This window comes from Aedes aegypti, chromosome 2 (genome assembly GCF_002204515.2).
Source record: "Aedes aegypti strain LVP_AGWG chromosome 2, AaegL5.0 Primary Assembly, whole genome shotgun sequence".
Taxonomy (NCBI): Eukaryota; Metazoa; Arthropoda; class Insecta; order Diptera; family Culicidae; genus Aedes; species Aedes aegypti.
The window spans coordinates 81,402,195-81,429,082 of NC_035108.1; the positions used below are offsets into that span (position 1 = coordinate 81,402,195).

Consider the following 26,888-nt stretch of genomic DNA (forward strand, 5'->3'; position numbering starts at 1 on the left):
CAGTGAGGATGGGATGCCAAGAAGGAGAAGAATTCTTTTCCTTTTGGTGAATTATCATAAGGGGTTCCTATGTATTTCGATAGTCTATTTGCCTGACTGTTGAATTAGCTCTACTGTATCTAGCGCTAGACACTAGATTCTGAAGTGAAAAGTCGTTGATTTTGAACATCATGTCTCTTGTATGAAAAGCAAGCGTTGACAGCTCGTTGTAGAAAGTAATGGGGCTCTGCACTGTTTTGATAATGTATGAGATTTTGACGTTTACTGGCCTTGTTGTTTACTAATTTCATGGTAGTGTGAAAGAGCGAGCATGATTTTTGTGCAGAGCCCCATTGAGATGAAGTAAGAAGATACAAGACTTGAAGATTGAATGTTCATATCTGGGTCGGGCGGATACATTGTACTTATTCTTTCTATATTTTATATTTCAAATCAAAACTAGCGAAATGCAAATCCAAGAACAGAACTATTGATTCTTCGTGCTTAGTTTCATAGTGTTGTGGTACTCAAAGTACACAGAGTGACCGACCAAATAAAGATAAGTAAAATAAGTCGACGAAATCCAATTTTCCCTGCCAAATTATTTTACAACTTTTAGGTAAAATTTTGACACCGTTGCGCCACTGTGATCCGTCCTCCTCGCGTGAGAGACACTGCGCTCCTGCTGCACACGTTTGTTGCTTGCTGGCGTTTGGTCGTCGTCGTCGTCATCATCTCCGCCGCCGCCGCCTCGCCGTTGCGTTGTTGGACTGTGACTGTTGATTCTTTTGAGCGTGGCTGCCTGCCAGTAATCGCACAGTTTTCCTTCGACCGTTCGTGGGGCATAATCTCGAATCTCCGTTCCTCCGAGCTCGAACAAGCAAGCACTCTCTGGTTCGGGTTTGCGTATTACCGCGTCTCGTAGTTATAGTGCAGTTCTTGCGTTGTGCGGTTGAAGACGATACGACCGGACCGGACGACTGTTGGCGCGCGCGACCTTTTTTCCGAGTTTTGAACTCTTTACGTTCCGGTAGTTGTCACTTGCCAGTTCTACGGTTCTACTGGAAGAGATATGATGGGGTTTTTTGATTGTTCTAAGAGCGACATTCCAGAATATTTGTGAATTAGGAATGTGCTGATTGGTAGATTGTGCAAAAGAGTTTCACAAGAATACGTTCAGAAGACTATCCATCTCGATGCGAAGAATTAGTTCACGCTTCAGTGGGGTCAGCTGTTTTGTCGGGTTATAAGAAACGAGCTATGTATTTCATGTGACGGATTTTATCGCGTTTCTCGTTTGTGATTTGTGCCGATGATTTGAGCAACTGTTACGCCGAGACATTTCTAAAAAAACGGGAGAAGATCGCGTGTGGTGCATTTTTCTGTTGCTTCTTCTTCTGCTGATCTCGACTTCATTCCAAGGTTCGCGGCAAGTGCGCGAATTTTCGTTGGGGCGGGAAGTGAAAAACACTAAACGACAGTAGTGATAGACGGGTGACGGGACAGGGGTTTTTTTTTTCTTATGCGGTGTGTGACGAACAAGCCGGTGAAGAAGATGCTGGTGGAGATCACCGCCAAGAGGCCGACAAACAGCCAGCGACGAATGTGGTGAAAATTACTCTTTTCAAGTGAGTTTCCTCCAAGACGGGAAAGAAGACAACACGTAGTATAGTACCGAATTATTAGCAGGGAAAAAATGTGCACTGTTCGTTCGATTGTTGTTTTTTTGTTTGCATTTCATTTGTGGTTTACCCTCGTGATGTTTACTTAATGGAAGTAGTTCTCAAGTTTTTTGTTTTTGAGAACCACTTTGTATATCAGCAATGAAAAATTTAAATTTTTATAATATAATTATTTTATTTTTTGGCATCTATATATCGACTATAGATTTGGAACTCTAGTTTTAGAATTGAGGGGCCCAAACGCAAAGGTGTGTAAGTGCTACTTTGGTTTATTTTGAACTAAGAAGAATATTATATTTGTTTTGGCTACCATACAATTTGTCTAGAATGCCGAAGTCGATTTTCTAGGTTTTTGTTACATTGTATGCCTTCGAATGCTTTTAGTGAAAGTTTTCCTATGAAATAAGTGTTGTGGAGTTAAATATCACGAATTTCAAAATCAGAGATGAGACGATATTTTTGGATTAAATTTAATTTTTTCACTTGCGACACATAATTATAACGTCTTGCATTCATAAAAGTTGACGAAATTATAATGTTTGGATTAATTAAGGCCGCGGTGTCCAAGATTAGAATCGTTCAAGCAATTCGAATCAATACTGTACACAGTTCGAACGAAATATCTGAGACACATAATGCACATAATTGGAGAGTGGTATACCATGGATATTTGCATGACATGTCATGTAAACTTCAATTATATGTCATGTAATCCAGCAGGACCCTGTGAGATTATGTGATATATAACACATATTCACATGATTCCAGACTTAAATTTACATGACTTCATGTTTACATCGCATAAATGAAGTTTACATGACGTGTAATCTTTATTATTTTTGACTGTGTATGATCGAAACAGAGTTATATTAGAGGACAAATCTCTTAATTTTATTCCACGGCAACGATTTTTCAATGGTTTTCATAGGTGGCTAATAAACGAAACCAAACTACGAATTTTCAAGTTCCCTTCGTGTTGAAAATTTGATCGATTGGTTGCATGCTGCTGTTGATCAATCCATAGAATTTTCAGCTCAGAACGCTGGTTGATTTTTTACACTTGTGCTTTTAAAAATTTAAGGTTTGGCTTGGTGTTGTAATCATCGTAATGTATTGCAATTTTAGAGAAAACTTTCCGTTTCACGGTTCAACGAAAAGCTACCGCAGCTATCACATCACTGATTTGTAAATCATCAGTAGACTTCAATGATACCTTGGTTTCCATTTTCATGATTGTTGTTTGTTGGTTTTTTTCATAGCGTTTTCTCTTTCAAGCATACTATGATTGAATTAGTTGCTTCAATGATAGAATGATTTCGAAGCCGGCGGTAGAACTTTGACAACTGCGGTAGAACTCGGCGGGTACCGCAAAGCGGAAAAATTTCTTAACATCAGTAATAATATGAGCATTGATTTTTCTTTAAATTTCATTGTTTACTTCTTTCCATATCGTATAAAAAGTTTTATCAGCGTCCATTTTCTTGAGCTCAAATGATGTAGATTCCTAATAAGTGATGCAGGTATGTTCCGATTTTATCACGTTCCGATTTCATCAACAAATTATTCCATTTTTATCAACGAATGAAAAGTGAAAATGCTTGTTATTTTAAATGCTTAGAATATGATCTATAGCCATATTTTGTAGCGACCCTAATATTTTTCAAATGCCTCAGGGTTGAATTTTCGACATTATGGGGACACGGGAGACCGTGTTATTTTCCCTATCTTTCGTCTCACTCTAACAATAATCATCAAAACTTTGTGGAAGAAAATCTCGAGTTTTTGTGAACCGATGAAGCTGAAAATTTATCGGGTTGTACACTACATATATAGAATCATAGTGATACATTTTTGCATCGATATATGGAGTGGTTCTTGGGATTTGCTTCTTGAAATGGATAGGGTGATTATGATGACATCCCGTGCAGCCTTATGATAGTTATGAGGGTTGCCTTCTTCCCGTACGCTGACCAATCAGATTTTTCAAAGAGATCTCGACTTTTTCTTATATAGCATGGCATCATAGTTTGTGATAGACATATAGAGCGATTGTACCAGTGATAGAGGCAATAGTAACGGGTGGAACAAAACATCGCCAAAAAACAACGGAAGCTTTTCTATTCTATTTCAAGTAAAAAATAATCATATATCATATAAAATAGTGAAAAAGTGTTTGTTTGTGCCGTGATTTGACCACTTTTAAATTTTGACTTGAATCTTTTAACATCAATCAACATAAAAACATTCGTGGGACACACGTAAGGGCAACATGCCCACTGGAAGCATTAACATGCGAGTGTCTTCAAAAAGCGTCCAAAAGTTCAAATTGCGGCTGATGGAGCTTATCAAACAGGGGTCCAAATATCTTCTAATTTGAGAAAATTTTATTTTTCTTCTCACCTAAGTAAAACAAACAAACAATCGATTTGACACTTTGCGTACCGTTGGACCGAGCCAATGGACTAATGCACTAGGGTAGACGTACCAATTATGGCAATAGTGGGAACAAAAAGAGATTTTTCTTATTGTTTCACTAGAATACAATGGCTAATATTTTCAGGAATGATAAACCTATTTGTATTTGATGGTAACTAAACCTTGATGAGATCATTCGTGCAATAAGCTTCGAAAAATGAACGTTTGATAATTTTGCCTCACACATATGTCACCTTCTTATCAGTTTGCTAAAGAACACTCGTTACGAAATTAAAGTGACCAGACGTCCCGGATTGTGCGGGACAGTCCCGGATTTGAGCAACCTGTCCCGCATCACCAAGCGTCCCGGAAAATGTCCCGGATTGTAGAGATAGCCAAAAATAACGGAATTTATACTTGAAATATGAACAATGTAATGTTATTCATTGTTATATGGACATTCAATATTAACATCCACATACTGGTCGGCTTTCTCCATGGTCCAAGAAGATTCTAATCGGGATCTTAACAAGACATTGTTCTTATTCCTACAAAATTTATGTAAAATATTGGCAAAATATTATTGGCATTCTAACATAATTCTCTTTACAATAAAAAATTGTTGCAACTAGGGTAAAAGCACCGGTTTTGGCCAGCCTAAGAGAAAATGTCAATAAAAATTAAATGGGAAGCCGTATTTATACTACAAATATGTCAAATGCAAGGTTTCAATCCATATTATGTGTGTAAAATATCAAAACTGAGCTAAAACCATTTTTTCGCTTTCAAAATCCCGTTGGTCAATATAGGCCAACGGAACCAGTTTCGGCCAGAGATTTAACTTCAGTTCCTAAATTGGCCAATTGCATTTATTTCTCAAGAGAGTGGCCAAATTAGGAGTGCCCTGGCCAAATTAGGTGTATGAAACTTAAAATTATAAAGAAAATGAATTGTTTTTCTTACGTTTTGAATCAATTTGGACGAGTAAATGAATGTAGCTCTATCATATGAATGTGATCTACTGAACACAAAAGGTTCCATGCTGATTGGCTATGTAAAATGGTGTATAATCCACTATGGCTACAACTGGCGTATGGCCAAAACCAGTGCTTCTACCCTATTTATTTTCTGATCCAAATTTATAGAATCCACAAATTTTCCTATAAACCGGAATCAAAAAAAAAATCAAGTAAAAATTATAAATTCCAGATTGTTCACGCTTAGAAACTTTTAAAACATTTCAGTCGAAGTCTTGTCAAAATACTTTGTATTATATTTTGACTAATGATTTGGTTCACAATCTTCTCATGCAAGTGTTAAGAAACCTCTCTTGATTCTGTACAGAATCTTCCAATAATTTGAATTTATTCTGTTCTAAAAATGTTTTCTCAATTTCTGGTAAAAAAAATGAATGGAATCAGTTCTGAAATCTTAGGATTATGCTAAGCAATAGTACCTGAAACAAATTGAGAATCGGTGTAGATTTAGATTCTTTCTTGGATTATATATATTCCACAAACTTCCAAGGATTTTGATTGCAACTCCTTAAAAATTCTGGATCGAAAATATCACCGTGATTCAGAACTAAACTTATACTTATTTTGTCATCATTTATCTGCACAATATTTGAAAGAACAGGTTTTGGAAATCTCACAACAATATTAGAAAACACATGTATATTTTTGAGCAATAGTAATAGTGCAAACTAGTAAAATAACTGTTAAATTAAAAATTTCATAGAAGTAACCCGAGCAATCTATTATTTTTGCTCGAAAATTTTATTTTTTATCGTTTTCAACACAAACAATAAGAAAATGTGTACTTTTCAATATTCCTTACACTTATTTTCAAAAGTTTACCATTTTTGTCCCGCATTGAGGCCAAACATATCTGGTCACTTCATACGAAATGTATGTTTTCATCCAGAAAAAACTGCTTCAACCGATAAATATATGTTGCCTAGTGAGAACAAATGAATAAATTTAGCTGGTAAGCAATCAAATCTACTAATTTAAGTTGGAAATCGTGTTATTTCCACTATGTCGATAACTGGTACAAAGAGTGTGTGAGAGCCCAATTATGACGATACTCTGGAGACGGTTTGTTTACATTTTTTGATCAATGAAATAAAAAAAAGTAGAGCTATTTTACGGGTGACTTCCACGACGGGACGGTTCGATAAGACAATGTCTTCATGTTTTGTACTGAATTACTAAGATTTTTCAATCAAACGTTCGAAAACGTTCGCAAACGGAAGATGCTAATTTCATGGTAGAGAGGGATTTTCAGCGACATTCGATTTTTGAATTTTTCCTCTTTTTTCGTTAAAATTAGGCGCTGGATAGGTAATGTGAGTTCATTAATGCTGTTTTGCATCATAATTTGCATTTGCACTACATTTCGACTCCTTTTCGAAAATTATTTTTGCTCCCATGAACCCATTGCAATACGGGTAGAAATCAGAATCCAAAAACAAGATTATGACTCATGATATCATGATTCCAGCGTGTTTTCGTCTTATGAAAATATACCATGATTTGGACTCAAATCCCGGTCTCCCGAGCATGTTTTTGGGATGAAAATTGTCTTGATTACTAAGGGCATAGCTAGCCTATAGTGTGGCTACAAATACAAAGCATTGTCCATTGACAAAGAAAGCTCTCAGTTGATAACTCTGTGTGATGATGAGATTGCAGCCTCTTGACCAGTTGGGGTGCAATGCCATAATGAAGAAAAATAAGTATGAAATGAAAATAAGAAGAAGTTGCACTAAAAACAAAAACAATGATCCAATATGAACCGTCTTATGATGTTGAGTACATTAATGTGATTTTCGTTCTGATATTCCATCCTGACAACAAATAGCTATATATTATATTATCTTTATTATCGAAACTTTCAGCCGGTGGCTGGTTCGTCTCCATCGTTGGTTATAAAAAAAGAACTACACTTACTAATGATTTATCGCAGAATCATATTTGTTGATTTGAGTCTGCAAGCCAATTCCATTTTGCTCTTCGAAATTCCAGATACAGTTTAAAACCTGTTTTTGGGTTCGCAACTGTATATTTTTTGGAATAGCTCGATCATTTTTTTACACATTTTCAAACATTTTTAGGGTTTAAAAAGACACTTTATTGTCATTTTTTTATTGTTTGCCTGTTCTAATATAGTTTGTATTAAACAGACATTTTATAATTAAATGAAAATTGAGTTATAGGTATTCCACTAAACAGCTCGAAGGTTTATTATAAGGAAATTTTATATCAAAACTCAACATTTCTATGATCCATGTTTGGTCAGAATCGTAAAAGTTGCATTTAATCCTGGTACTATTTCCAAGGTTTTAGTCTTATGGAATAGCTTTGCTATTTTCAAAATAATTTAGCGAAATATAAAGATAATTTGCTGTATATTTGGATTTGAAACGTGCTTTTAAAACGATTTCTTGGCCCTTGTAGTTGAGAACAATTTAGGCAAAACAATTTATAATTTTGTGTTCTGCATACAAACGTTTTGAGAGTTGCATTTTTAGATTTTGTAGCCTTGTTGAGTGTAACCTTGTAACCAAAATTTTGAATAGCCCTTGAGCTACTGAACAGTTTTGCCGAAGACACCATCTTTCTAAGTGGTGAGGCTAATGAGATATTTACAAAACAAAACCTTCATTCTCCCTAGCGCCGCCTGGTGGTGGAATTCCGTATATGAGTTACCACCTTATGTCAGTCCTTGATTACCTTAACATATTTGCCGACTTGTTTTTAATTAATTATGAATCGTGGTTTACGGCTAATCAGCCAAGTGGAAGTTTAACAACTACCGAAAAGCTAAATATTCTCCCGAAAGAGGTTCACTTTGCGAAAAAGCACCACGTGATTATTGAGCTGAAATCGAATTCAGGTTAACTTCTGCGTCCATGAGTCCTCTCATGGCGTAGGGGTAACGCGCCTTAACTAGAGATCAGGGAGTCGTGAGTTCGATTCTCACTGAGAAGACGTGTAACTTTTTCGCAAAACTTCACATCAATTTGTCCATTTAATTCAATTGCAAAGTATATGTAATGTTTAGCTTTTCGGTAGCTGTTAAATTTCCACTCGGCTGGTTAGCCGTCAACCACAATTCATAATTAATTAAAAACAAGTATTTATCGAGCAACGTACTCATGTTTCGTAACCGGTCGTTTGAGAACGTCGCGACCCATTGGAAGCCCACACAATAGAAATCTCAGCCAGCACCAGGAAGTCTCCCTTCTGCACCTACAGTAGAATCGAGTCGTGTAGCACATCCAAATTTGCAAAATGTTATGACAATTTTATGTAAGTCACTATGATCTGTGAACGGCTGTACTGTCTGATTGGATTTACATTTCGGGAAAGTGTCCAGGTCATACATTTGACAGAACTATAGCATGCCATGGGTCACATAAATTTTCAAAATTTTAATGACAATTTATCAAAGTTGTCTTCAGTTACCGTTTTGTCCTAAATTTCGAACAGACTCATATTCCAAACACTCGGTTTTTGTATGGCGATTTTACTGAAATATGTCATCAAAATGGCAGCCAATTGCAGTTCAGTTTTACGTCTTCCAATTTATTTAATACTTCGGGAGTAGTATTGGTTTTCTGGTTGGAGATCAATAAAACTAGCTCAGATAAATTTGTTTACAAAATTCATCATTTGAATACGATTTATTCGTGTGTTCGGAATTTGAATCATGGTGTTCGGAATTTGAGACAGAATGAACATAGTGTTCGGCCTTTGAATCGAAATGTTCCTCCATACTTTTACGTAAAAACAATACTAAACAAGTTGAAATACATATTTTTATCAGCATACCCAACTGCTAACAGTTAGACTTTGTGAAGAAATTAAAGTTTTCACAAATATCAGCTAATTTATGACTATTAGATGCATTTCAAGTCATTGTTGCCCTTAAGTGTTCGGAATATGAGTCAAAACGGTATCTAAGGAGTCTAATAATTTATTCTAACAGAGACATTTTTATCAACGCGATTCCTCCCAGTTATCATGAATTTTGTATTTCTAATATTTAATTTCAGATGTTCGTACTTCAACCATCCGCTTGAAGAACGCAAATCTTCATTCAAGTGTAAAACGGTTTCATGCTTAGCTATAGTACAATGGATAACACAGTATCATCTGCTCGTCACATGTCATTAACATACATTATAAACAAAATAAGTCCTAATACACTTCCCAAGGTGACAAGGTTACACTCCGCAAGGCTTGATACTTTACTTTACTACTTTTGATGGCGCTACGCCCTTCAATGCATGACCTGCGCCACAATGTTACGCCAACTAACTCGATCCATGGCTTACCTCCAGTTTCTCGATCACCCCACACTTCCAAGATTCTGCTCCACTTGGTCAAGCCACCTAGCTCGTTGCGCTCCTCTTTGTCTCACCAGGCGGCGCTAGTGAGCATGAAACATTTGTTTTGCGGATATCTCAGGAGCCTGATCACTTAGATAGATAGGGTTTTTGGCAAAGTTGTTTAATTGGGCTATCATTTATCGAGCCAATTAATTTTAAAGTTTGTCACCAAGCAACGCCAGTGAGTATGAAACATTTGTTTTGCAAAAAGGGCTCAACAGCAAAGATTCTGAGAAAATGCTTGAGACCTCTTGGGCCCTTTTCAAATGTTTGTCTAGAGATGGTGTTTTCGGCAAAAGTGTACACTGCCCATAACTGCATATTTGTAACATTCGACAAAAGTAGGCATTCAGTAAATGGGATATCAAGTGTGAATTTTATGGCAGTATGGGAATAAACTAAAATTTCTGAAAACTACCGGGAACATAAAAGTGCTTATTCGAGGCTGAAATCTTGTGCAACTAATATCACATACTGGGTGAATGATAAAAAAATAATTCTGATATAAATTTTATTACTACTACATTACGAAGCTCATGTATAAACTAAATGCGACTGTTATGCGCTTGCCATTGCCAATGTGACAAAACAACTTGGTATTTTTTTTTCTAATTTTCTAGAACAATCTCACATATTTCAGTAAGTTAATCGAAAGTATTTATCATTTGATATCTTTTCATGGTATTAACTCGAAATTATCAATGTGGCAAATTTGCGGTTATGGGCAGTACACCCGTTTCTGTTTTTGCACGGATTTCTTTTACACGGCCGTGCAAAAAAAAGTTTCCATACATTTTTTTTCACCAAAACCCTATTTTTGCATGAAACGTCGAGAAATGGTGTTACTTTTTTTGCACGGTTTTTGAAATTTTGAACTGAAAACTTTTCTTGCTCGGTACGCATCCCCAGTGCATAATATTGATTCAGGGTTCCTGCCCCATGATTTCATGACTCAACTTGCCACTTTTCAGCGTCAAAATTGAAATTATAAATTACAGATGACTAAATCCATGAATAGTGCTAATGTTTCAATGAATTTTATTCATGGTTCCAGCATACATGCTTCATGATCTGAGGATTTCAATTGACATTTTTCTTCGCTTAAAATTGAAAACGTAACGTAACGTCAGCTAAAAATGCTTCATGATTTCATGACTTTTGGTCATGCTGTATTTTCATAACATGAAAACACACCTTCTTCCCGAAATCATGACTCTTTTTCCTGTTTTAGAGTGCCGCATTTTTACCCGTATAGGATCAAAGTGAGACATATGATCTTAATGTCCAAGGCATTACTGTCTCATGATTTGTGTCAATTGCTCAATTCTTCTTTCTCGTCGAAGAGGTTCAGAAAAATATCAAATATGCAATAGCTTCAAAAACCCAAATTGACAATAACCTAATTCTCGGATTTCAATTAGCCATTCAAAGCTCCACCAAGGCGCGTGCTGCAACATCCTATAGCTAATGGATCCCCGCGCGCGTTGTTGGGTGAGAAATGCTGCCCAAAGGTATTTTTTGCTTTGGTCTGGTAGTTTAAAGTGTCGAGAAATAAATAACACGATGTTATCGTGTCGGTTGTTGGTCGAACAAGCGAACCGATTCTCGCATTGTAAATTTGCCTGCCCCGGGGAAGAGAGCTGCGTAAGGATTTTATTGTTTAGAGCTGCAAATGTAGACAAACAGATGCGGTATTGTGGTTTGTTGACAAAGTCGTATCGACTTGTTGGTCGCGCAATTGCGTGTTTCCGAAGCGTGTACGCACATTTGTTCTGGGATGTTTTGATAACAAGGTTTGCAGCGTAGAGAATTGTTTGCAGTAATCGATGCGACTATTTGGCAAACAAAACATGGCCCAATTGCACGTGTCAACGACCGCCGCTCGTTTGGATTTCGGTGATTTGTGTTTTTGCGTAATTTCGTCAGCGAGGCAGAGCAACTTTAATGGTTCAAAGGTCTTCAATTGTTTTTGAAGCTCGTTCAATAGCAATTCATGTTAGGCATGTATGGAATGGAATACCATGGGCACTTGAGTGATGCAAATTTTGAAGTTTTTGCCTCTATGCCTAAACGAGATCAATTATGATGACAATTATTCTCCCAAAATTAGAAAAGATTTTGAGTAAATTTGGCTGTGCACACGCCATTTGAATTTTATATGGAACAAACACCATGGTGACCACAAGGAGAAGGGGGAGCGGGGTCTGAAAATCCATAAAAAATGTAATACAATCTTAGAATTAAATGTGTACAATGATATTTCTTCCACACAGTTTGAAATTCTGACATTGTTCAATTGACATTGTTTAAGCCTTGAAAAAATACTTAGTAATCAATGCAATCCATATCATCACTAAAACAAGCAAAACAAAATTATCAAATCTGGTGGAAATCATACCATTACTGTTTAACACGGAACTTTGCATTAAGCCTGCAAGTGCAATGTTGAACAAACAGGTAACATCATCCATCGCCTTGTCGTGGCTCCCGGCAAAATTTGAACAAACTTGGATTTATTTCCCCTCATTTAAGAGAATGTTGAAAAGAAGCGTGTTTAAAACTGAAAATAACAGATGATGAACCGAAAGCCCTCTTCACTTAGATGCAAAATTGCTTGATGTATCGGTTACCGCCATTGGATTGAAACTTCTTTGGGTAATATTTTCGACGTTTTTGAGTGTGATGTTGTGAAGCCAATGTATATGCTAAAAATGAATGTGTTAGCGTTAGCGTTGTTACGGTATACTTCGTAGATTGGATACTAGCAACATTCATGTTTCTTTTTAATAATCTCATCCTGACTACTTTCAGGAACAAGGCAGGGGAATATACCTTGTTCTAATCATAAACAAGAATATTAAAAGCATGAATATCGCTATTCCCGGCCACGCCCATCTTTACCGTAACTTAGGATAGGGGAAGGATATGTTGATGTAGCACTTACTTAATGAGAGGCCACCGACTCAGCGACGCCCTCATAAGTGCTACGGAGGTGGGGGTTGGGAGGGGTATAAGGTCACGTCAGGATTCGCCTGAAAAGCTAGCGATGGACCCAGAGCATTTGTGATTAGGTGGTAATTATTTAGTCTTTTGAATGCCGGCAATCAAAAGAAAAAGCAATAGTTTATTTATTATATAAATAATATTTAGATTGATGATTGTCGATTGTCCGGTATTATTTTTTTTTTTGCTCAATAGCCAGTAAAGAGCAAAAACGATCCCTCCAGGGTCATCGTTTGTAAAAAAGATAATAATGCACGTAAAACAACACATCCGACCGTAAAAAAAACATTAAATTGCAAAACGGATTGTACGGTTTTTAGGAGAGTCAAAAAAGGAAGAAAGCGCGTTTGAACTAAACAATGAGGACAACACACTCTGTTTTTCTGCTCAAAATTATACCAAAAGCAGAATCGATCCCTCCAGGGTCATCGAATGGTTAAAAAAAAAGTACCCACAACTCATTGTAAGCTACATAACATAACCCGCCCGGATAGAACACGCGAACCGAACAAAAATATCAAACTCCGAAAAAACATTTTTCGTTCAAGAAACGACCGGAAGATCCACAACGCACAAAAAATACGGTCCTTAAAACATACAAAAGTATCAAACTGGAACAAACTCACCGGATTGATTCTCTGAAATCCTGTGTTGCATGAATCTTCCGGACGGTTCGTTCCAAAGCATGGGGCAGCCAAAAACCATTTGATTCACAGTATCTACAACACGAGTCAACGAAATCACTTTTCCATTCTTCAAATTTTTCACTATCACTTTTTGAACATAACATTTGTATTCTAATATTAATAGACATTATACTCGGGAAGACTTTTTTTTTTTTTTTTATTTATTTGACGGCAGTCGCGGCAAAACAAACAACTCAGTGCAACAAAAAATCTACCCAGCGTTAGCTTTCCAAGTCTCCGTGATGGGTTAAAACAACTTAACGTTAGGTAAACTCGCAAGAACCCAAATTTGGCTTATTCCATTGAACTTCGACGCTGGGTCGGTGCGTCTCTCTCTGTTTTTGACAATATTGCTTTTGCGAGAGAAGCAAAACCATCAAACCGTGGGTAAAAACTAAATGCGGTTTACCCAAATTTGAGTAATATGCTATATGCTAAAAATGAATGTGTTATGACAAAGTGGCTATTTCGGTCATATTCTTGAAGCTTGTCATTTTGTTTTCAATATTATATGGGAAGTTGGCATTAAAGTGGTTCAAAAGCACAGCGCACGACGTACTTGTTAATTTTCATTCAAAGTTCAAGTTGAATGGTGCAAAGTAGCAGCTATCACAAAATTTAGAAATTGCTCGTACTGTACAATGGGATTAAATGGACAAATTGGAGTGACATTCGTGAAGAAGTTACACTTCTTCTCGACCAGAATCGATCTCACGACTCCCGAATCGCTAGACAGGCGCTTTAACTATTACTTACAACTGAGTAGGCTACCTGAACTCGATTACAACTTAACCTCTCTACCAGCAGCAACAATTTTAACAAAAAAACACATAATTACAAAAAGTTTTTTTTTGTTTTTCGCTTCTACTTTTGTAATCTTTATCGATTTTTATCTTTGATCATCTGAATTTGGAGATATTCTGAATTTTCTTGGGTGACTAACGCATAGCTATAACTCGCGTAGAGATTTTATTCTCATGTTATTCGTACGCCTTTGATAAGGGTCTGTTGTAAAAAGGAATTTCGGAATATTTTAAAAACTACATAACCTATGATCAATATCGACACAGATTCTAAAAGTATAAGAGTTTTTGAGAACTTGTCAAAAATGGCGTAATAATGTCGAGAAACAAAAAATATTTCACATCGCGATTTCAATATTTTTTGTATAAAAAATAATATGCTGGAAGAGGGATAAACACGTGATAAAGCGTATCTCTTTCAGAAGAACTAGATTTCACTTCACTCCAATTTGGTGCTGGTGATCCAATACAGTGGCGGACCAAAACCCGTGCAAGCTCAAAATCCGTAAACTTAATACTAATAATAGGCGTTTCGTTTGATGTGGGCGGATTTAGATTCATTTCTTCGGTTATCAATGTCGACCCTTCACGGTATTCGCCACCTCTGTTTTCAATGCCGAAAAAAAAAATTCTGATTAGTTTCGATATTTTACTTACAAAAGGTGAATTTGAAGCTTTCGATTGACGTGTTGTTTGCATTCTGAAGTCTATTGATGCAGTTATAATAACGAAGAAAACGAAATTTGTTGGAAGAATGATTCTCTTCCGAAAGAATAAGTAATTTGTTATGTGTCAAACGTTATTCATAGCATGTTTAATCGATCCCGAATAGTGTTTATTACGCTCAATGGTATGTGTGCCCTAGTGTAGATGTGGTTGTGAACCTTAGAGGAAAACAATATACACTCTGCCTCGGAAAACACTCAGAACTTGGGTGTTAATATTTAAAATTGGGTAATATTTCCATATGCATTTTGATGCGTCTGGAAAGTGTGTGCAAGTTTCGTTGAGGAAAACAAAAAAAACTGTGTAAGAATAGCGTATATGCAAGTGTTCGTGTGTTCAACTGTCACTAAGCTCTATTGAAAAAAGAAGTCATGCAAACAATATTGAAAATCCACCGCTTTCAACGTTTGTTTCCTCTTGACGTTTTGGTATGACGTTTTGGCATTCGATGTTTTGTCTGCCGACATTTTGTCCCTTAACCCCTACCTCATTGGTACGTTGATTTTAATATGTTAATTTCTGCAAGAGATTTGACGAATATTTTGCCTGTAGGTTCATATCGAATAGACAACTTGCTATGAACGCAAAATCCACTCCAGTTTTGTTTGGCTAGTCATTTTTCTAAACTGGGAATGGAATAACAATTCTTTTTTAATATAAATTTCACACAGAGGATTAAGTAGTGTATCGAAAAGTAGTCGCAAACATTCAAAACGGTATATCTCAGAGCATAGCTTATCTTTTTAAAAGCTTTTTTCACGCAAATCTTCATCATGTTATCAAGTATTGAAGCAACTAAAAAACTATTGTATAATATGTAGTCTTGATATGAATAAAATCTTGCACAAAATTACATTTTTTAAGTGTTCTGAAGATTCGATGATTTGTATTGAACAAAATTTATATCATGAAAAGCTTATTCTGTCGGAAAATATGTTTACTTCATACAGCATGTAAAATGGATTTCAAAAAAATGAATTATTGCTCTAAGAAAGCTTAATTGTTGGAATAGGATCGATTTTAGAAAATCACTTTTGTATAATTAACTTTTGAAGCTTTGCGGGAATTACATAGAGTTCCAATTTTTTGCTCACGTTACTTCATAAATATGCAACGAAACTTTCCCAATCAAAATAATTTTTTTATTCGTTCCAATCGTTCGATGTTATCATTAACGTGTATAAATAAAAAATAACAAGGTCTTTAAAAATCGACTTCTTTTAGATTTTTGTATTTGCTCTCAAATGCTTGTTAATATATTTTTCAATATATTTTTACACTATGTCATGAGAAATGTGGCACAGAAGATATTCTTCTTCTTCTTTCTGGCGTTACGTCCCCACTGGGACAGAGCCTGCTCTCAGCTTAGTGTTCTTATGAGCACTTCCACAGTTATTCACTGAGACCTTACTATGCCAGTGACCAGTTTTGCATGTGTATATCGTGGGGCAGTTACGAAGATACTCTATGCCCTGGTAAGTCGAGAAAATTTCCAATCCGAAAAGATCCTCGACCGTTGGGATTCGAACCCACGACCCTCAGCTTGGTCTTGCTGAATAGCTGCGCGTTTACCGCTACGGCTATCTGGGCCACCAGAAGATATTAACGTAAACAAAAACCTTTCTTTTCTTAAAATTTAACACATTCTTCAACATATTATTTTTTTCAGAGGTCTGCAAAATTTTCATCGTCATCTGTTAGTAATTTGAAAAATTATCATATAAAATGCCGCTTTATTGAAACAATATCACCGCATCATTATTTTTTAATACATTGTAAAGTATTTCTGATCAAAAACTTGTTTGTGGGTTCGACCAAATATTTTTGAGTCTATTTTGAACGTTTGCGACTACTTTTAGGTACACTCCTTATGCCACAGAACTGAAACGGCTGTCATCCACAAACAACTGGAGTGAAGCCAAAAATTTGGTGCTGGAGAAGCTGCTGATTTGACAGCTCTCACAAAATGTAAAATTAAGCATTGAACATACGCGTTTGCTAGACGGAGCGTAAGCGATATTAACATTTCGCTTATTATGTTGGTGTTTAATTTGTATTTGATTGCCCAGTTTGCTGTGGGTTGGCTCAATGTAAGAGTCATAACGATTTCTCCCAAAATCAACGTTAATAAGTCGCATGAGTTTTTGACCAATCTACATATGTCGCTAACGCACGAGGTTAGTTGTGCACAAAGCCTCATTTTGTTAACTCGGTTTAGGGACATAATGTCGAATGCCAAAACGACGAATCCCAAAACATCGAAAGGGGCAAAACGTCGAAAGTAGTGATTTTTCTAGCGAAAGATTTTGTTACTAAGGGGACACGGGAGATCGTGTTATTTTCCTTATCTTTCGTCTCACTCTAACAATTATCATCAAAACTTTGTGGAAGCAAATCTCGAGTTTTAGTGAACCGATGAAGCTGAAAATGTATCGGGTTGTGCACTACATATATAGAAGCATAGTGATTCTTGAGATTTGCTTCTTGAAATGGATAGGGTGATTATGATGACGTCCCGTACGGCCTTAAATATAACTAGTGTTGCAAATGAAAAAATGGTTGCGATAGCGAACGGCGTTGAAAATGGCAAAATTAACAATTTTCATCAAAATAAGCATGGAAGAAATTTTCAGAAAAACGTCAATCCATTTCTGACGAAAGAAGAAGAAGCAGTGCTCTTTACGAAGCAAATTGAAATTGAAGTCTGAAATCTGAAGTATGTTAGCCGCATCAGATGTACCGTGTGGGATCGAAATCCGTACATCTATCTATCTTCAGGTTCTATTTCGCCATACCTGATAATTTTATTGTCTTCAAATTTTTAATCATTCTGTGTGTTTGAGTAGTTTGTTATCATATATATCTTGATGTTAAATCTAAAAAAATCCAAAATGTGAAAGTTTTCGAGAAAACATATATGGCCAAATAGGGAACCACTATAGCCATAACTGGTACACTTTCCCTATTTATTTTTATTTGCGTTGAAAATGGATATAGCTTTATCGTATACACACCAAAGAGTAAGAACAATACAAGCATCAATTGGTAGTTTTATTTCGAAACATGCCCCTCGTATTCCCTTCCAAAGTTTGACCTTTATCAGCACTTTGGTGAGAAACTCCTCTATTTTTTATGGCCAGAGACTTTTGACAAGTTTAAACTGTTTTAAATTTGATTTTTTTTAATTTCCCCCTTCCTATAAAAACTTAATTTGAGGTATCACAGTGATAACATTAGCAAAGAATATATTTTACTAGGTTACCTGTTTAAATCATTGCTAACTATTTGGATTTGACGTTACATTTTTATCCATTTTCTTCGTATTCCTTAAAAGTCGAATATGTTGACGTTTTGTCAAGTCTTCTCGCATTTTTGTTTTGTTTTCGATGTGTTCTCTTGCTCTACGTTTTGGCATTCAAAGTTTAGCATTCGACATTTTGGCATTCGACATTCTGTCTTTTGACGTTTTGTTGCTCAACGTTTACTCAGCATTAGCACCACTCAGAAGGTGGCCGGTCTTCATGAACTAGTGCTTTCTTCAGGGGGTTGGTTTATGCATGACTCCTAAAGCTCTAATTTATTTGAAGAACAATTGAGAATATCTACAGTGAAAATCCTGGGAAATTAACTATAAGAATTGTTACAAGAAACTTCTCGAAGCGTTAGAAAAAATTAATGAATTAATCCCGTGATTAATCCTCTTTGGGATTTCTGAAATAACTTATGTATGGTTTCTAAACAAAATCTACAGTCAACCCTATATATTTTCTGGGATTAATTGCCATGAGTACTACAGGAAGTAAATCTTGAGAAGTTTCTGGAACATCCATAGTTAATTACCAGAAGATTATTGAAGAATGTTTGGAAGAACTAATAGATTAATCTAAGACCAGTTGCATCGTATTATACGAGTGCGGTGGAGTTAGCGTTTACTCAACGTATTATTAGAGAGAGCGATAGCTTGTTATTTACGAGCGATAGCGTGCTATTTACGTGACCATGGCAACGAGTGAATTCAGCACCGCTCAAACGTCAAATTAGTGAACTCGTGCATTGGTCCATAACGCATGCTAGATCAATACCAAGGCGGGTTTATTGTACTCTGTAGCCAGGATAACGCTGAAGCTGAAACTAACCGTGCTGCCAATAGTGCGAACGTAATAGCTTAAAAAGAGAGATAAAAGTAGAGTACGTTACGCGCAGATGCGACTGCATTGGAATAATTTTTGACACCACTTTTTCTCCAACCAATCAGAAGTCATTACTGCCTGGCTCAGAAGATGCTGAAACAAGAGCTAACCGTGCTGCCATAAATTTGGATGACATTGTAGATAAGAGCGTTAGCGTTAGCGTAAGGACTGTTCATTTAAGAAAGTGGACACGTGTTTTTTACGGTAAACTGTTTATTTTCGAATAAATTTATGAGTTTACCTAAAACACATGGAAATCAACGTAATTTCGATCAAATTCACATAAATTTGAACATTTATTGAGCATTGCTGGAGAATGCTCTTACTTTTCTTTTGATACCTCCCATAAAATTCTGCACAACTTTTTTCGAAACTTTTCGAACTGCTTTTTGAACTGCTGACCACATTTTCTTGAAAAAATCGATGGAGCTTGCTTCTCTTCCATCCTTCTTAAGATGCCGTTTGATTATTGCCCAATATGTTTCAATGAGGCGTAGTTCTGAGCAATTTGATGGATTCGATCATTTTTCTACAAATTCGACTTATTTCTTCTTGAGCATCTCCAAAGTAGCTGAAGCATAGTGAGCCGATGCTAGGTCTGGCAAAAACAATGGGGGCATGGTATGCTTTCAGTAGATGGGCAGAAGCCATTTTTGAACAGTCGTTAGTGTTAGCGTAGTTACGGTATACTTCGTAAATTGGACACTAGCTATTTTCATGTTTTTTCTTTGATAGTCTTATCTAGAATGCTTCCAGGAACAAGGCTTGGGAGTTAACCTTGATCTATCCTGAAACAAGAATACCAAAACCATGAATATTGCTATTCCCGGCCACGCCTATCTTTACCGTAACTTGGGATAGGGGAAGGAAATGTTGTTGTAGCACTTACTTAACGAGAGGCCACCGACTCAGCGACGCCCTCATAAGTGCTACGGTGTTGAGCGAGCAACATAATCGGATGACTAAAGACTACCTAAAAAAAATACAAATAAGGAGTAATAATACAAAATGACACAAATCAACCGATTGTCTAAAATGCACAAATCGAAAAAAAAGCGGATGTAAAAAAAGTCGGTTACTACGCATGTCTAACTCCGCGACAAGCGACCGGTTGAAACAAACAAGCTGACAAGAAAACCGACGAATCATGCACTTCGCAATAGGGTGATGTGCTAGTATCCATCGTATTAAGCATTGATCAGTGAGAACTACAATTTTCCCAGTATTGCAGTGAATGGTGCTGACACAAATCGATTCCAAACAATTCTTTCTCAAAACGGCTTAAGCATTGTACAATAACATTTTGATAAATCTTGATCTCTTTTTGGAAATAATGCAAAGAAAATGCATCTTACCGTATTCTCAGTCCGTCGTATCGTTTTCAACTCCGTCGCAATCAGTTTCCAGATTCGTCTTACAACTGACGGCTCACTGTGTGTATTGAATGGTTAAAACACAACATATCAACGCTATAATAAAATGTTAGATCTACTGGGAACCCAGATAGCCGTAGCGGTAAACGCGCAGCTATTCAGCAAGACCAAGCTGAGGGTCGTGGGTTTGAATCCCACCAGTCGAGGATCTTTTCGGGTTGGAAATTTTCTCGACTTCCCAGGGCATAGAGTATCTTCGTACCTGCCACACGATATACGCATGCAAAAATGGTCATTGGCATAGTAAGCTCTCAGTTAATAACTGTGGAAGTGCTCATAAGAACACTAAGCTGAGAAGCAGGCTCTGTCCCAGTGGGGATGTAACGCCAAAAAGAAGAAGATCTACTGGCATCTCCCTCCATTCCTTCAGCATGATGGAATATACTAATTTCCTTTAAAATTCACTGTTCGTTATCAAAATTCAGCTCAAACATATGAGCACAATTCCTTTTGACCGTACAATTATGGCATTTGCTCACAGTACAGCGAAAACAACACAATCAAAGAAACCGTATTTTCACATCGAGCGTCGCGCACACATTGATGCGCACAAGCTTTTTTTTCTCAGTACGACGGATTAAACTTTGTTTACATTCTCAATTATACGCGGCGGTTGAGGAAATTTCGTAAAATTTGGTGATTTATTGTAGTTTTACGGCGTGTGATTGGAATGAAATCCTTCAGTGAAGAAGTACGAAGGTTTTCCATAGTGAAAATAAGTGCCCGGCGAAGTAAGTCACCCACGGGGGCGGGAAGAAACTTGTGTTGGAAAGTGGTGTGGCTCAGTCGATCGCTAAGCATTTCTCTCAAATCGTGTTCGTCCATGCGATTTCGGTGAAAAAGTGCAAAGTGGATAATTGAACTGCAGGTATTTACCGAAATACAGTAGTTTTATTGCATTTTTGGTGTACAAGTGTACAAACCATAACAGCTTTCACAAAATTACACTTAGATAATGAATCTATGTTGCAGATAAGTTTAAATATCCACCGTAGTGGATCATTTAAAGTTTGATACGACGAATAGTAGCGCTTACGACGAAGAAGAACAAAACCCTACTTTTTCGTAACTGCACTAAGCGAAACCGAACTCGGTTGATCCTGATTCCGTCTCTCGCTGGAGCAAGCAACAGAATCTAATCAATTGTTTTCTCTCATTACTATGCTAACGCAAAAACTGAGAGTCTAAGTTCAATGTAAAAGAAATGCGATTCGTTTTATAATAAAACAGACTCACCGGATTGATTTTCTGAAATTATGTGGAGCTTGCAATCTCCAGAAAAGTATGTCTCCTCCCAAAATCGTTGAAATCCAGTAGACTCACAGCACCGGAAAAACATACCAAATCACTAAGTCTACTATCTTCCACTATTCCTTTCAAATAAATAAATATCTTCTACTAGCACTTTCATAAACCATATATGGATATATCTAATGTTTGTCACTAAAAACTATCCGAGTGGCGTAGTACCAGCCGCAGACAATAGATCGTGGACGAAATTGTAGATAAGAGAGCGAAAAGTAGAGAGCACACTAGGAGCAGGTGCGACCGTATTAGAATAGTTTTTGACAACACTGTTTCTCCAACCAATCAGAAGTCAATCGTTTCTAATGTTTGTAAACAAAACGGCCAACCCTTCCTCACCTACCCAATCGGTTTTCTACGCAAAGTGAGCATAATGTGTCACCTTAGGGACTAAACCCGCCTTATTCAATACCTCCTCACTCACCCTATTCAAACTTTTTTGCAATCGACTACAGATGACACGCAGACTTCGTCCTTTGGCGGAGATGCCTGTGTCATCCGCAAACAAGGATTTTTTTTGGCGATTTGGTTGAAATGTTTCGCTGAAATATGTCACCAAATAACAAGGAAATGGCAGTCAATTGCAATTCAATTTTAACCTTTCCAATATAATTTTTACCGCGGGAGTAGTGATGACTCTCGAGTTGGAGATCAGTAGAACAAGCTCAGATGAAAGTATTTGCGAAATTATTCATTTGAATACGATTTATTTGTGCTGTTCGGAATATGAGACAGAATAAGTACAGTGTTCGGCATTTGAATCAAAATGTTGTTCCCTACTTTTACGTAAAACAATACTAAAACTAATTAAATCAACATTATTATTGGTACACCCAACAGCTAACAGTTAGGCTTTGCGAAGAAATTAAAAGTTACACACATATCAGCCAATTTATGCCAATCAGATGCATTTGAAGTCACTGTTGGCCTTAAGTGTTCGGAATATGAGTCAAAACGGTAACTCAGGTGAGTCAGATGTGAAAATATTGTATAATATTGGTCCCAAAATGCTGCTTTGGGAAACACCAGCTCTTACAGGAAGTCTTTCATATCTGGAGTTCTGATAATTAACCTGAAGTGTACGATTTGACAGATAACTTTGAATTATTTTAACAATGTATGTTGGAAAATTGAAGTTTTTTAATTTTACAATCAAACCTTCATGCCAAACACTGTCGTATGCTTTTTCTATGTCTACAAGAGCAAGACCAGTAGAATAGCCTTCCGATTTGTTGGAACGGATCAAATTTGTTTCACGTAAAAGTTGATGAGTGGTCGAATGTCCATGGCGGAATCCGAACTGTTCATTGTCAAAAATTGAATTTTTGTTGATGTGGGCCATCATTCTGAAGATCAACTACTGACGTGCCCAATTGCCTCAGTTGATTGTCTTTTATTAGAAAAAAAAAACTGGCTTCCGTTACGTAATGAACCAACGTCAAAGCTATTATATACATAAATCGATACGACCAGTGGTTTGTTTATGAATAGAATTTGTATTCATTCCCCGTGCTGCCAATTAGGAATTCTAGCAATTTTACTACAAGACAGACGCCATATAATGATCTCGGTGACAAATGTAATTATCACAACAAGTCCCAGCTTGTGTCTCCCGTGGATAAAATGGGAAGGCAGCGGCTGACCAAGACCGACCAGAATGGTGTCAACCTACACACAGGTTGCTCCGCGATCAAGTCGAGAAATACGTCCCCATCCGTACTATTTAGCCATTCGCGTGCTTGACTCTCGACTCCCGGCTCAAAATATTTAGCATTCTTTTCCAATTTATTTATTTAATTTCTGCTGCTGATCCCCCATAATGTCCTCGGCGTGCGTTTCTATAAATACTCCTACTTGAACGGTTCTTCGTTGAAGTCGTGGTCCGATGACGATCGCCACCGTCGTCTTCGTCTTCTTGTGTAAGCCATCCATAACAGAACAGAATGCAACCAACCTCCTCAGCGACTGGTAGAATAAGTCCTCTGTCGACCAACAAGGTGTCTGACTAGCACACGACAACGACGACTGTTGTTTTCACGATGGGTTCACGTTGATTTATCGACAGAAAGATGCTGAACGGTTGAATCCCCCTAAGTAGTTCCTCTTTGGACCTCGTCCAAAATGAGATAGGTACATTACCTTGTTATGTGGCGGGTGGCAGTCTGTGCTGAGACTGTGACAAATGTTTCAAGCGCAACTATCCTTGACAGTCGGTCACGTTACTACAGCTGTTGAGATCCTACGCGTGACTCTAATGAGCTGTAGGGGAAATAATAATTCTTACAGGGATCTGATTTTGAGACTTATTCGATATTACCTACTTATCCTAACGTCGAATTTTCAAAAGTACTAAATATCTAGAAAATTTGATCGATTGAAGTCGTTGGTGACCAGTCGAACAAATTTTCAGCGTAGAGCGTTGCTTGTTTCTTAAGATTTCTGCTCTTGAAAATTTGAGCTGTGACTTCGATTTATCTTTTCCTTAAATCGAAAATTACACGGCTGGAAGATGTCCTCAAATTAGTCACTTTCGATGAGAACACTGACTTGAATAGAGGAAGAGCAGACAGCCGAGGTAGTAAACGCACAGCTATTCAGCTAATATTCAGCGTTCTGAGTCATTTGAGTGTGATAGTTGTGAATCGGATTATAAAACTTTGTATTATCTGAGTTGTAACTATCCAGATTTTACGCTACTGTAACTACTTAATTACAATTACTCGGTAAATACTGTTTGAGTGAAATTTAAGCAACCTGAATCTTCAGAACATTCTGCTATCATTAAGGTAAGGAGTTAAAGGCTCTCATTGATAAAAAGCTCAAGGCTCGAATATAGCTATGGAATAAATCTTCCAACAGGCAGGGAACGTTACTCTGGAGCCGGCCTTCTGATTCCTGATGAGCACACATTCCATCCATAAACAAACCACTGGCCGTATCGATTGCTGTTTAAAATCGTTTTGACGTCGTTTCATTACGCAACGTCTGCCAGTTTTCCTGTTTTTTCCCTATCGAATGAAAAGCAATCAACAAGTGATTCATAACTCATTTTACGCCTCCACCTTCTTCGCTGCTGCCTGCGTGGCCAAGAATGGTCTTGAACTGCATTCGCGTGTTCTCATCGTCCCATTTTATAATAGCTCTGCCGGACCATATCCGCTCAATCTTCCCACCACAAACCCAAACGAACACGTTGAAGCTGAGTGCATTTTTCATCGTCGATTGCACCACAACAACAAACCCGTATTGTAAACAAAAACGAAAACCATTCCCCGACGCAAACAACATCGTAGAAGCACAACAGTGTGCAGAAAACAAAAATTTGCTGATGCTTCCTGGTATATATGAGCCACATTCCTGGCGGGCCCTCGGCGAAGCAAACGCAAGGATGCGATAGCGAAGACGACGACGGCGATGCACATACGAGTAACAGGGCCAATTTTGAGGCCGACATTGTTCCAGGAATACATCTAAGAATTTCTACCAAAATTCGTTGTAATTCTTAATGGAGTAAGTTCAAACTCATTAAGATATTTTTTGAAAATAACTCCCGATAAAATTAAATTATTGTTATTATTTAAGAATAACCCTTAAACAATTCGTTTAAGGCTTCATTAGGAAGCTCTTGCAGACATTTCTACCACCATTCCTCTAGAACACATGGAAGCATCTATTTCAGGTTATTTTTCCAGTGATTTCTTGAAGAACTTCTACAGAGTATGCAGAGTAATAGCGCCGCATTGTTTTAATTTCTAAAGACTTTTTTTTAATTTGTAGTGTTATCCTCAGAAATTTGTATTTTTTTCTGTAGAGCCTTTTAACCACAGCTTCCATTATTTAGGAATATTGTGGTATGACCCATATTTTATTTGGTGTTCATCAAATATCCTTTCACAATTGAGATGTGATAGACATTGGTTGATGTGTCACACTGTCCCAACTGGGCACAACTCGTTTTATAAAGTCTATTACCCTATTAGGACTACCTTGCCAAATTTCCAAGGGCTCTAATAACCCTTTTCCAAATGCTAACATTCTTTGATTAAGCAATGCTCCGCAGTTGCAGATAAATGCTCAGCAGTTTCGTTTTCAGCTTGACAAAAACGACACTCAGAGGATTGTATTTTTCCTATCTTTTTAAGATGATACCTACTTGGGCAGTGACCGGTCATCAGGCCAGTTATTACCCTAAGATTTCCTTTATTAAGATTCAGTATAGCCCGGGCTTTAGCTAGACTGGGTTTTATGAATCTTTTCGCTTGCTTGGATGAATCCGTGGCGTTCCAATTGGGTTCTACCATGGACATTTCCCAATTTTTCAGTTTCATCTTGAGAGTGCACTCAGGAACACCACAGAACGGTTCAGGGCCGACAAAGCTTGAAGCTGCACCCTGTCTTGCTAGATTGTCGGCGATTTCATTCCTCTAAATTCCACAATGGCCGGGCACCCAGTACAATGTAACTTCGTTCCTACTGGCCAATTGCTTCAGAGAAAGAATGCATTCCCACACTAACTTTGATCTACATGTGAATGCCTTCAGAGCATTCAAAGCTGCGTGACTGTCCGAGAAAATACAGATCTTTGCAAACCTATAGTTTCTTTTGAGACAAACATTTGTACAGTCAATGATGGCTTGTATTTCAGCTTGAAACACAGTGGGACTGCGCCCCATAGCGATCACCTTGCTGATACCAGGGCCGAAAACTCCAGCTCCAGTATTGTCGCCCATCTTTGATCCGTCGGTATAAAATACAATAGAACCTGGACGTAAACTTGGCCCACCAGAATCCCAAGTATAGCGGCTTGGTTTAACCACTTTAAAGGGAACATCATAGTTGTTCTTCATTGTCATCCAATCTTCTATTGTTTTCATATCTGAATTTAAATTGAATTCCTTGATGATCTTCATGTGACCAATCAAATCACCATCTAGTATTTTATTATAACGAATAACCCGCAAGGCATTTTTTGCAGCTTGTAATTTAATGAATTGATGCAAAGGCAGTATATTAAGAAGGGCATCCAAAACAACCGATGGTGTACTTTTCATTGCCCCTGTCATTGATATACAAGCAAGTCTTTGCAACTTAGCCAGCTTCTTCTGAGCGGTTACCTCATTTGTCTTGGGCCACCATACCAGTGAAGCATAACTAATTTTTGGTCGGACTATTGCTGAATAAATCCAGTTTACCATATTAGGTCGCAGTCCCCAAGTTTTTCCTAGGGCTTTATTGCAAACCCATAGGGCATTAGTACCCTTACTTATG

The 26,888-nt window shown here is 37.3% G+C and overlaps 1 protein-coding gene across 2 annotated transcripts in view; it reads left to right on the forward strand.

The window, feature by feature from the left end:
• Nucleotides 1-791: 791 nt before the first annotated feature.
• Nucleotides 792-26,888, forward strand: part of LOC5574901 — a 318,036-nt gene continuing 291,939 nt past the window's right edge. The window contains exon 1 of one of the 2 annotated variants that reach the window (XM_021841342.1): nucleotides 792-1,607. The gene's annotated coding sequence lies outside the window, so the exon portion shown is untranslated. The remainder of the gene's footprint in view (nucleotides 1,608-26,888) is intronic. The other variant, XM_021841343.1, reaches the window with a different exon arrangement.